Source organism: Salmo trutta, unplaced genomic scaffold (assembly GCF_901001165.1).
Source record: "Salmo trutta unplaced genomic scaffold, fSalTru1.1, whole genome shotgun sequence".
NCBI classification, from domain to species: Eukaryota; Metazoa; Chordata; class Actinopteri; order Salmoniformes; family Salmonidae; genus Salmo; species Salmo trutta.
The window spans coordinates 95,400-107,369 of NW_021822746.1; the positions used below are offsets into that span (position 1 = coordinate 95,400).

The window sequence follows — 11,970 nt, forward strand, 5'->3', positions numbered from 1 at the left end:
GATGTAAATATTATGTACATTTGAATCTCATCACGGTGCCTCTGCTAGAACTCTGTTCAATTTGAATAAGCCCTAAATCAGTCTGAAGACTGGAGTCGCAGCCATAGACCTCATTAAACAATTATACAAGATAACAGCAGGAAGGAAGTCTAACTCAAACACACACCCTCATTACCTCTGACTATAATACTGCTCGGACTGTTGACTGATGAAGAATAAAAATAAAATGGAGTAGTTTGAAATGCCAAATATCATTTTTCATAGTGTGCAATGCAAGTGGAGTCTAAGCAGAATGATGTCATGCTGAATGAAGCTTGTTAGGAGACTTGTCCAGCCAGACAACTGGAGAATCTCAATTCGATACTTCTCGCATCCTCTCTACTCCTCAAAACCCCCATTGGATGAGAAAGCCAGATGTCTCTCCCCTCTGACCTTCTCCTCCAATGGGTTTTGAGAAGGAAGCCAGGAGAGAGAGTATGAGAGGACGGGAGGAGTATGCAATTGAGATCCTCCCATTGTGCATCAGTCTAAAGTGGCTTCATCTCTTCTCCATCTGGACTTACAGGAAATAACGTGACGGTCTAAGCAATATGGTGGACGTATCCTGGAAGTTAATCACGTGACGGTCTAAGCAATATGGTGGAGGTATCCTGGAAGTTAATCACGTGACGGTCTAAGCAATATGGTGGAGGTATCCTGGAAGTTAATCACGTGACGGTCTAAGCAATATGGTGGACGTATCCAGGAAGTTAATCACGTGACGGTCTAAGCAATATGGTGGACGTATCCTGGAAGTTAATCACGTGACGGTCTAAGCAATATGGTGGAGGTATCCTGGAAGTTAATCACGTGACGGTCTAAGCAATATGGTGGACGTATCCTGGAAGTTAATCACGTGACGGTCTAAGCAATATGGTGGACGTATCCTGGAAGTTAATCACGTGACGGTCTAAGCAATATGGTGGACGTATCCTGGAAGTTAATCACGTGACGGTCTAAGCAATATGGTGGACGTATCCTGGAAGTTAACCAAAGGCAGGTGACAAATGTATGTCCACTATAAGCCTATAGAAACGCATTAGGCTTTTTTAGGACAGATTTTGGCGAGAGTGAAACTTCTCGGGTCGCCTCGTCCTCTCTGAGCTGGGAAAAACTGCCGCAATGGATTATGGTCATTGTATTGAATTAAAAAGTTTCTACACTGAACTAGGGTGAATATTTGCTTAATGAAAACAACTCCCTTCAGCCCAGCGTCCCACATCGTTCTTGATTTCTCTGGTGAATGAAATCAAGCTCTGTGCTCAACACAAACAACTAAATGGAATTCAAGTAACTGAACCGATGTCAGTCAATGAGTTGTTTAATAACCCCTCCCCGCCAAAAGAGAGGTTGGTTAATCCCTCAGCACTACAAGACTAACTGACCAATAAACAACAGAAACGTGTCAGCTGACATGACTAACTGACCAATAAACAACAGAAACGTGTCAGCTGACATGACTAACTGACATAAGAGAAAAGCTGCTGATGAACAAACATTTCTAAATGGCACTTGGTGTATTCTACTATTCTAACTGAGTTCCAAGGGTCGGGGGCCCCGTTTCTGGAAATTGATCCGTGGGCCTATAAAAGTTGCCCTTCCTGATTTAGAGGCTTTAAAATAAAATACACACTTAAATCAAGTGTTTTATGTTTTCAGAACTAAAAAAAAAAAAAAGGTGATCTGTCAACAAATGTCCTCATCCTAGACGATCTGTTTTGTAGATCCAGCTGTGTGTCAACATTCCTAAATGATTAGAAAAGATAAGCACCAGGTCATTTCCTGATTTGTGGCGCTCATCTTATCCCTCATTGGGTGTTGAGGCATATAGCACCATGATGAATCGTCTTTACCTTCTTGCCCTTTGTGCTGTTGTCTGGGCCCAATGATGTTCGTACCCTGTTTTGTGCTGCTACCATGTTGTGTTGCTGCTGCCATGATGCTGTGTTGTCATGTGTTGTCACCAATGCTGTGTTGTCGCCAATGCTGTGTTGTCACCAATGCTATGTTGTCACCAATGCTGTGTTGTCATGTGTTGTGGCCAATGCTGTGTTGTGGCCAATGCTGTGTTGTGTCGTCGTGATGTGTATTTTGTCCTATATTTTTAGCAGGCCTTTTGCCTTTTAGCAGGCCGTCATTGTAAATAAGCATTTGTTCTTAACTGACTTGGCGAGTTATAAAGGTTAAATAGTAAATAAACACTAGTGTTGAGGTCAGAAAACATTGGACAAAACGTTGATATAAACTGTGTTAACGGGGACATTACACAGAAACTCAAAAGATGAATACAAGATGATGCTGAAACATTGGTGATTTACCCAACAAATGACTGGCAGCTTATACAGTAGACCCTCTGTCGGGGTCTATGTTAACAGTCTACAGTAGACCCTCTGTCGGGGTCTATGTTAACAGTCTACAGTAGACCCTCTGTTGGGGTCTATTTTAACAGTCTACAGTAGACCCTCTGTTGGGGTCTATTTTAACAGTCTACAGTGGACCCTCTGTTGGGGTCTATTTTAACAGTCTACAGTGGACCCTCTGTTGGGGTCTATGTTAACAGTCTACAGTAGACCCTCTGTTGGGGTCTATTTTAACAGTCTACAGTAGACCCTCTGTTGGGGTCTATTTTAACAGTCTACAGTAGACCCTCTGTTCGGGTCTATGTTAACAGTCTACAGTGGACCCTCTGTCAGGGTCTATTTTAACAGTCTACAGTTGGGGTCTATTTTAACAGTCTACAGTAGACCCTCTGTTGGGGTCTATTTTAACAGTCTACAGTGGACTGTCAGTCAGCACCTCTAACTGTTTGGGGTCACAAAAGACATATTGGTTTACAGAAATCCATACTTAGGTGTTGTTTACCTCGTCACTGTCTCCAGCTCTGTTGCATTTACAGAACAAACCCAATGTAAGTAAATATCCATGATAATGGCATATTTCACATTTCAGGGTCAAATCATCTTAAAGTAACTTTACTGAGCTAGAAAATCAATTTAACCCTTTGGGATGATTCCGACATGGAATGTAATACTTACAGTAGCAGTCAAACGTTTGGACACCTACTCATTCCTGGGTTTTTCTTCATTTTTACTATTTTTTACACTGTAAAATAGTGAAGACATCAAAGCTATTAAATAACATATGGAATCATGTAACCAAAAAGGTGTTATGAAATATATTTTGATTTGTTTATTTGAGATTCTTCAAAAAGTAGCCACACTCTTGGCATTCTCTCAACCAGCTTCATGAGGTAGTCACCTGGAATGCATTTCCATTAACAGGTGTGCCTTGTTAATTTGTGGAATTTCTTTCCCTTTTAATGCGTCTGAGCCAATCAGTTGTGTTGTGACAAGGCAGGGGTGGTATACAGAAGATAACCCTATTTGGCATGAACAGCTCAAATAAGCATGAACAGCTCAAATAAGCAAAGAGAAATGACAGTCCATCATTATTTTAAGACATGAAGGTCAGTCAATCCGGATGAGTTCATCCACAGGACAAACTTTATACGAATAATAGTTTAAAAAAGAAATAATTAAAACATTTAATCCAGGTTATGAACATGTTACGGTAATGAGAACTCGTTATGATAACAAAATGTTCATGGTCTCGGAAAACGGTTTTTAACATTACATCTGAACAGTTATGATTAATATGGACAATAATTTGATGGTATTTTATCCATTACAAAATAAAAGATTTGTCTTTTTAAAAAAATGTACCAAGAGTAATACACACAACATAATATTGTACAGACATGGCCCAATGTATTCCTAGAAACACAGACCACAACAAGCAGTCATACACTCCTGGAATGTGCTAGAAAACCTTTGGAATTCTGCCCATCAGCTCCAGGAAAGAGATCACGTGATATCCCAGAAATTATTTCATGTTAAATACTTGAATCAAATTGTTATTTGTCACATCCGCCGTATACAACAGGTGTAGTAGACCTTACAGTGAAATGCTGAATACAACAGGTGTAGTAGACCTTACAGTGAAATGCTGAATACAACAGGTGTAGTAGACCTTACAGTGAAATGCTGAATACAACAGGTGTAGTAGACCTTACAGTGAAATGCTGAATACAACAGGTGTAGTAGACCTTACAGTGAAATGCTGAATACAACAGGTGTAGTAGACCTTACAGTGAAATGCTGAATACAACAGGTGTAGTAGACCTTACAGTGAAATGCTGAAAACAACAGGTGTAGTAGACCTTACAGTGAAATGCTGAATACAACAGGTGTAGTAGACCTTACAGTGAAATGCTGAATACAACAGGTGTAGTAGACCTTACAGTGAAATGCTGAATACAACAGGTGTAGTAGACCTTACAGTGAAATGCTGAATACAACAGGTGTAGTAGACCTTACAGTGAAATGCTGAAAACAACAGGTGTAGTAGACCTTACAGTGAAATGCTGAATACAACAGGTGTAGACCTAACAGTGAAATGCTGAATACAACAGGTGTAGTAGACCTTACAGTGAAATGCTGAAAACAACAGGTGTAGTAGACCTTACAGTGAAATGCTGAATACAACAGGTGTAGACCTTACAGTGAAATGCTGAATACAACAGGTGTAGACCCTACAGTGAAATGCTGTATACAACAGGTGTAGACCTTACAGTGAAATGCTTACTTACAAGCCCTTAACACAGTTTTCTTAACTGCATTGTTGGTTAAGTAAAAAATATATACAATTATTAACAAATAAATAAAACAATTACATGGGCTCATAACTTATGTTAGTAAAAACGTAGTATACAATATAAAATTACATAAGGCTGAAGTTTCCTGACTGGGAAACCTGACCAGGAAACCTGACCAGGAAACCTGACCAGGAAACCCTCTATGATCCCTTATTGATGTCACTTGTTAAATCCACTTCAATCAGTGTAGATGAAGGGGAGGAGACAGGTTAAAGAAGGATTATTAAGCCTTGAGACAATTGAGACATGGATTGTGTATGTATGTGTGTCATTCAGAGGGTGAATTGTCAAGACAAAATATGTATGTGCTTTTGAACAGTGTCTGGTAGTAGGTGCCAGGTGCTCCGGTTTGTGTCAAGAACTGCAACGCTGCTGGATTTTTCACACAGTTTCACGTGTGTATCAAGAATGGTCCACCACCCAAAGGACATCCAGCCAACTTGACAGAACTGTGGGAAGCATTGCAGTCAACATGGTCCAGCATCCCTGTGGAACACTTTAGACACCTTGTAGAGTCCATGACCTGATGAATTGAGGCTGTTCTGGGGGGGGTGCGCAACTCAACATTAGGAAGGTGTTAACGTGTTGTACACTCAGTGCACGTGTTCTAGGGAACTGGGCCCTAGAGCCCTAGTCAAAAGTAGTGCACTATTTAGGGAATAGGATGCCATTTGGGACCAAGCCTGGGATACACACAATACATCTATCACACTTCAGATATAGCCGACACTGTCTCCACTCCAAAAGGTGTGTGTGGCCTGATCTGCCAAGTAAGTGTTTGTGTGTGTGTGTGTGTGTGTGTGTGTGTGTGTGTGTGTGTGTGTAACTTCTGTGCAGCATGTCTGGCCATTTTAAAAGGTGTGGACTGCACTTCCTCATGTGTTTGTGTTTTCCTAAACCCAATATCCTGCTGCCTCCACCCAGCCCAGAAGAAGTCAGAGTGGAGGAGTAGCCAGTCAAACACCACTCAACAGCCACAGGATAAAACCTGGTAGAAGATGGTGGTGGGACTAATGCAAAAATCACCTTTCAAATGAACATTTACAAGACATGTTACTGAAGGTTACTGTCACACACCCTCTCTACCAGAACACACGGAAGCAGGATTTCCTAGCATCATCCCTCTCCTCATAGGTGTCTGTGTTTCAGGACTCTAGACGAGACACACGGCTCATACATGTCGTCTCTAAGAACAATGAAGATGGTTGGCCACCAAACGTCCTGTTCTAACCGTTCCTACTTCCTGTGTGTGTGTGTGTGTGTGTGTGTGTGTGTGTGTGTGTGTATAAAAGGGGAACCACATGGTGCTATAATGATGATGATATTGACCAGGCGTTTTAACACTTCCCTGTTCCTTTAGTCTGATATAATATAACTAAAACGGGTCACACTGTGTTCCTCATTAGGATCCTCTACCTGACTGGTGCAGAAATCCAGTTTGATCCAGTTAGCATCCCTCTCAATCTAGTGCAGCAGAGCCAAAGCCTTGTATGGATGGTAGTCAGATAGGAGCACACAGTGGTGGCTGGAGCTCACAGTGGTGGCTGGAGCTCACAGTGGTGGCTGGAGCTCACAGTGGTGGCTGGAGCTCACAGTGGTGGCTGGAGCTTGGCGATATATTAAATGTAATAAAAATTGTATTTGTCACGTGGTGAATCTAAAGGGTGTAGACATTACCGAGAAATGCTTTCCTTATGAGTCCTTCCCAAAAGAACAACAGGAGGAATAAAATACACAGGAATAAAGCCACATACAAGGAATACCCTTACACCCAATTTGTAAGTCGCTCTGGATAAGAGCGTCTGCTAAATGACTTAAATGTAAATGTAAACATCATGAATCCCAGTATACAGGTATGATCTACAGGTTGGTTCAATACCCTCTATAAAATGGTATTTATATACAGTGTTAAATAACTGAAAAGTCCAACTAATTGGACTACTTAACTGTCAGTTCTGTCCTAGCTTGGTTGAGTGGAAAACCCATCAGCATGGAGAAATACCATTTAAAAATACTTCTAATTCATTTGTTGCCCTTCTAGGGTCCATGCACTAGTCATAAAACTAACTCAGAAACATAGAACAGAGTAACATACCGCCACAGTCAAAATAAACACAAATCTGATATTTGGGCCATATCGCCCAGCCCTATTGGTGGTACTCATGTGGTTCTGAGTGGCGCTAGCAGCCTAAGGTCAAGGGTTCAATTCCCTCAGGTGATCACATGATAAAAATGGACACACTCACTAGTGTATTTGTAGTATCTTCGGATTAAAAACGTCTGACCAAAGTCCTACTGTGGTGTTTTACATAGATACCTGCACCTCTACTGGACAACACTTCAGACACCAGGTCAGTAGTCTCTAGTAAAGTCCTACTGTGGTGTTTTATACAGATACCTGCACCTCTACTGGACAACACTTCAGACACTAGGTCAGTAGTCTCTAGAAAAGTCCTACTGTGGTGTTTTATACAGATACCTGCACCTCTACTGGACAACACTTCAGACACTAGGTCAGTAGTCTCTAGAAAAGTCCTACTGTGGTGTTTTACATAGATACCTGCACCTCTACTGGACAACACTTCAGACACCAGGTCAGTAGTCTCTAGTAAAGTGCTACTGTGGTGTTTTACACAGATACCTGCACCTCTACTGGACAACACTTCAGACACTAGGTCAGTAGTCTCTAGTAAAGTCCTACTGTGGTGTTTTACATAGATACCTGCACCTCTACTGGACAACACTTCAGACACCAGGTCAGTAGTCTCTAGAAAAGTCCTACTGTGGTGTTCTACATAGATACCTGCACCTCTACTGGACAACACTTCAGACACCAGGTCAGTAGTCTCTAGAAAAGTCCTATTGTGGTGTTTTATACAGATACCTGCACCTCTACTGGACAACACTTCAGACACTAGGTCAGTAGTCTCTAGAAAAGTCCTACTGTGGTGTTTTACACAGATACCTGCACCTCTACTGGACAACACTTCAGACACCAGGTCAGTAGTCTCTAGAAAAGTCCTACTGTGGTGTTTTACATAGATACCTGCACCTCTACTGGACAACACTTCAGACACCAGGTCAGTAGTCTCTAGAAAAGTCCTACTGTGGTGTTTTACATAGATACCTGCACCTCTACTGGACAACACTTCAGACACTAGGTCAGTAGTCTCTAGAAAAGTCCTACTGTGGTGTTTTACACAGATACCTGCACCTCTACTGGACAACACTTCAGACACCAGGTCAGTAGTCTCTAGAAAAGTCCTACTGTGGTGTTTTACATAGATACCTGCACCTCTACTGGACAACACTTCAGACACTAGGTCAGTAGTCTCTAGAAAAGTCCTACTGTGGTGTTTTATACAGATACCTGCACCTCTACTGGACAACACTTCAGACACTAGGTCAGTAGTCTCTAGTAAAGTCCTACAGTGGTGTTTTACATAGATACCTGCACCTCTACTGGACAACACTTCAGACACTAGGTCAGTAGTCTCTAGAAAAGGTGTGTGTGTGTGTGTGTGTGTGTCTGCTGGTTCTGGGACATAAAATCCCCCAACGTCCCCACAAGGATAGTAAAATAAGGAAAATTAACCCTCGTGCTGACATTTCCCAGGGGTTAGCTTTAAGTGATAGGTTTAGGAGTTAGGTTAAGGTTATGGTAATGGTTAGGGAAAATAGGATTTGGAATGGAAATATATTTGAGGTCCCCACGAGGATAGAAGAACCTAACGTGTGTGTGTGTGAGAACCCTGACAATATTCTCTCTGTCAGGTGTTAATTGCCTTTGCGTCATCATGTTGAATTCCTGAATTTGAGTCAGTTGACCATGGAAGGGCAGCCAGCTGCCCCGCCCTAAATGGCACTAGTCCAGCTGCATGAGGACACAAAGGCTGTTGGAACTACCTGTCCCCGGCTGCTGTCAGCCCGTCACTGTCAGTCAGGGTGTCTCTTCAGCCCTAAACACACCAGACTACTACATCACTGCTACATATACCTGGGTCTGCCTTTGGAACAGAGATAAGAACATGCTGTCAGACCACTTCACAGCCAACTAGAAATGTTGCTAAGGGAACTAGCAAATTGGGTCCTTTTCTATAGCATGACATGTTGCTATGTTGTGAAGGAGGGCAGTCAGAGAACTACTGGTTTGATCCCACTAAGGAGGACAGAGGAGGAAGTGAAGCTGTTAGCAGCACTACGACGTTGGTTTCACCTTCAGCGTATGTGGGTCTTCCCAGGTTATCCTTGTTTAGGAACCCTGGTTCACAGCTTGTGTTAGCTTCAGGCTCCTCCCTCTACCTCTGTAGCAGATCAGTCTTCCTCCCTCTACCTCTGTATCAGATCAGTCTTCCTCCCTCTGTAGCAGATCAGGCTCCTCCCTCTACCTCTGTAGCAGATCAGTCTCCTCCCTCTACCTCTGTATCAGATCAGTCTTCCTCCCTCTACCTCTGTATCAGATCAGTCTTCCTCCCTCTACCTCTGTAGCAGATCAGTCTTCCTCCCTCTACCTCTGTATCAGATCAGTCTTCCTCCCTCTACCTCTGTAGCAGATCAGTCTTCCTCCCTCTGTAGCAGATCAGTCTTCCTCCCTCTGTAGCAGATCAGTCTTCCTCCCTCTGTAGCAGATCAGTCTTCCTCCCTCTGTAGCAGATCAGTCTTCCTCCCTCTGTAGCAGATCAGTCTTCCTCCCTCTGTAGCAGATCAGTCTTCCTCCCTCTACCTCTGTATCAGATCAGTCTTCCTCCCTCTACCTCTGTATCAGATCAGTCTTCCTCCCTCTACCTCTGTAGCAGATCAGTCTTCCTCCCTCTACCTCTGTAGCAGATCAGTCTTCCTCCCTCTACCTCTGTAGCAGATCAGTCTTCCTCCCTCTACCTCTGTAGCAGATCAGTCTTCCTCCCTCTACCTCTGTAGCAGATCAGTCTTCCTCCCTCTACCTCTGTAGCAGATCAGTCTTCCTCCCTCTACCTCTGTAGCAGATCAGTCTTCCTCCCTCTACCTCTGTAGCAGATCAGTCTTCCTCCCTCTACCTCTGTAGCAGATCAGTCTTCCTCCCTCTACCTCTGTAGCAGATCAGTCTTCCTCCCTCTACCTCTGTAGCAGATCAGTCTTCCTCCCTCTACCTCTGTAGCAGATCAGTCTTCCTCCCTCTACCTCTGTAGCAGATCAGTCTTCCTCCCTCTACCTCTGTAGCAGATCAGTCTTCCTCCCTCTACCTCTGTATCAGATCAGTCTTCCTCCCTCTACCTCTGTATCAGATCAGTCTGTCTCTGTCAACACAGCTCCCTTCATGCAGCACATCCACTCTAGTGGACTGACACTCTGGGTTTGTAACTAGGTACATATGTGTCAAGTCTATTCCAACCTGGATACTTATGCAAGACACTCCCCCAAACGACCAGGCCCTTCCAGTTGTAATGGTTGACTCAAAAGTTACAAAATGACCTTGGTCCTAAAAATGGCACCAAAAGACAACGCTATATTATCTCTAAAAGGGATATTCCCCATTGAAACTTGTACAGAACATAAAAAACAGACAATTTGGATGTTAAACATTGGCAATGGGGTGCACATTTTAGGAGATGATATGTATAGAACTGTGCCTGTTTATACAACAACAAAATGATCTTAGTTCTGTAGTCACTGCACCAAAGACACTCAGTCTACTACAGTAACGTCATTTCATGATCCTGAAGTCTCGAAACTACTGCTGCTTATTGTGTGGGATGCAACATTCTGACGATAGAAATGTAGCCTATAGAGCTGTCTGGTCTCCTGTTGTTAATGTATAGAGCGGTTCTGTACGTTGGTTTTCTATGTGAGCGATCTGTGTCCTACTCGCTGCCCTCTGAACTGTCCATCTGGTGAGTGACTTGATAATCCACTCACTCTACAGCCGGTTTCGACAGTATTTTAGAAGCGTAGACTACTTATTGTAGGCAGGGAATTTCATTACGCTCCTCCTCTTTATCGTACTTAGTAAAATAAACTTACAATACGCCCATGAAGTCAACGAGACGTCTGCGTATTAACTTAGGAAAAGATTTGGCCATATGACTGATTTCCCCAGATAGCATATGTTTGAGTTGCAACCAGTACGCACAAGCGAACTCCGGGTTTTCAACAGAAATGGACGGAGAGAGCAAAGACGTGCGTCAAGCGATCAGAAATACGTTTGACAAAAACTAAATATTCAGACTGGATATTGGTGAAACTAAATTAGTAAACTCTCAAAATGGCTGATAAATCACATTAATAATCGTAAACAATCATAGCTACCTTGTCTTTGAATCCTAAACCCAGGTTCGTTCTCTCATCATGAAGTGAATTGTCTCCAAGTCGCCCCCTAAAAAAACCGAAAACTCTCCTTCTCACTTCTTCAGAAAAGTGCAACCCTGTAGCGCATGGAGATGTCGCATCTGACATCCGCGCTGTAAAAGGTAGCGTTCAAACTTTCCGTAGACGTATCGTCCAATGATTCATAGGCTACAAGCCCGCCGTTGATTACTTCACATTTTAAGCGAAATGTTCACTAATACCTTGAGGACAAACGAGGTTAATTCCAATTTCGAGTTTAGATTGTGTGATCGGGAGTTCCTTACCCTTCCTCCTCGCACCAGTGACACAGATTTGCTGATTGACGGCAGGAAAACCAGACTCCTCCTAAATAAAGGTATGACGTTGCTTTTGTTCGGCCTATTTACCTCCCCAGGAGTTGGAGAAAAAATAGAGGTTGTTTTAATTCAAAAGGCAGTAAAACAAAAATGATGGAGTGAGTTTTAGTAAAAATACCTTGATGTAATAATTTGTTATAGGGACATATGTGGTAGGCTAATGCTGCATTCACACAGGTTATCGTGATAAACTACATTTTACATACACCTTGATCACACCGACAGTTTTGTTCCGCAAAATGGTACGCAGCGTCATCTGGATATGTGTGCAACAAAGGTTCAACATTCACCTTCTGCTACCATTTATGTCAAGCTGTCTACACATACAAATAATAATAAGCCGTCAACGCACACAATTTGATGCACACGTTAGATAAATCCAATGTATGCCCCTCACAGAAAGCACTACAACTGCCTCTGCAATGCAACGCTGCAAGGCTAACACAGCGTTCCATGGAAATGAATGTACTTCTGGTTTACCAAAACGCAAGGACACTGTAGGTGTGATCGAGGCGTTAGTATTCACACTCCATGGCTGGC

At 42.7% G+C, this 11,970-nt stretch overlaps 1 protein-coding gene across 4 annotated transcripts in view; it reads right to left on the minus strand.

The window, feature by feature from the left end:
* LOC115184140 (N-acetyllactosaminide beta-1,3-N-acetylglucosaminyltransferase 2) overlaps nt 1–11,591 on the minus strand; it is a 57,281-nt gene extending 45,690 nt beyond the window's left edge. The window contains exon 1 of one of the 4 annotated variants that reach the window (XM_029745132.1): nt 11,036–11,591. The gene's annotated coding sequence lies outside the window, so the exon portion shown is untranslated. Of the gene's footprint in view, nt 1–3,074; nt 3,095–11,035 lie in introns of those variants that run through there. The other 3 variants (XM_029745129.1, XM_029745128.1, XM_029745131.1) reach the window with 3 other exon arrangements.
* Nucleotides 11,592–11,970: the final 379 nt, after the last annotated feature.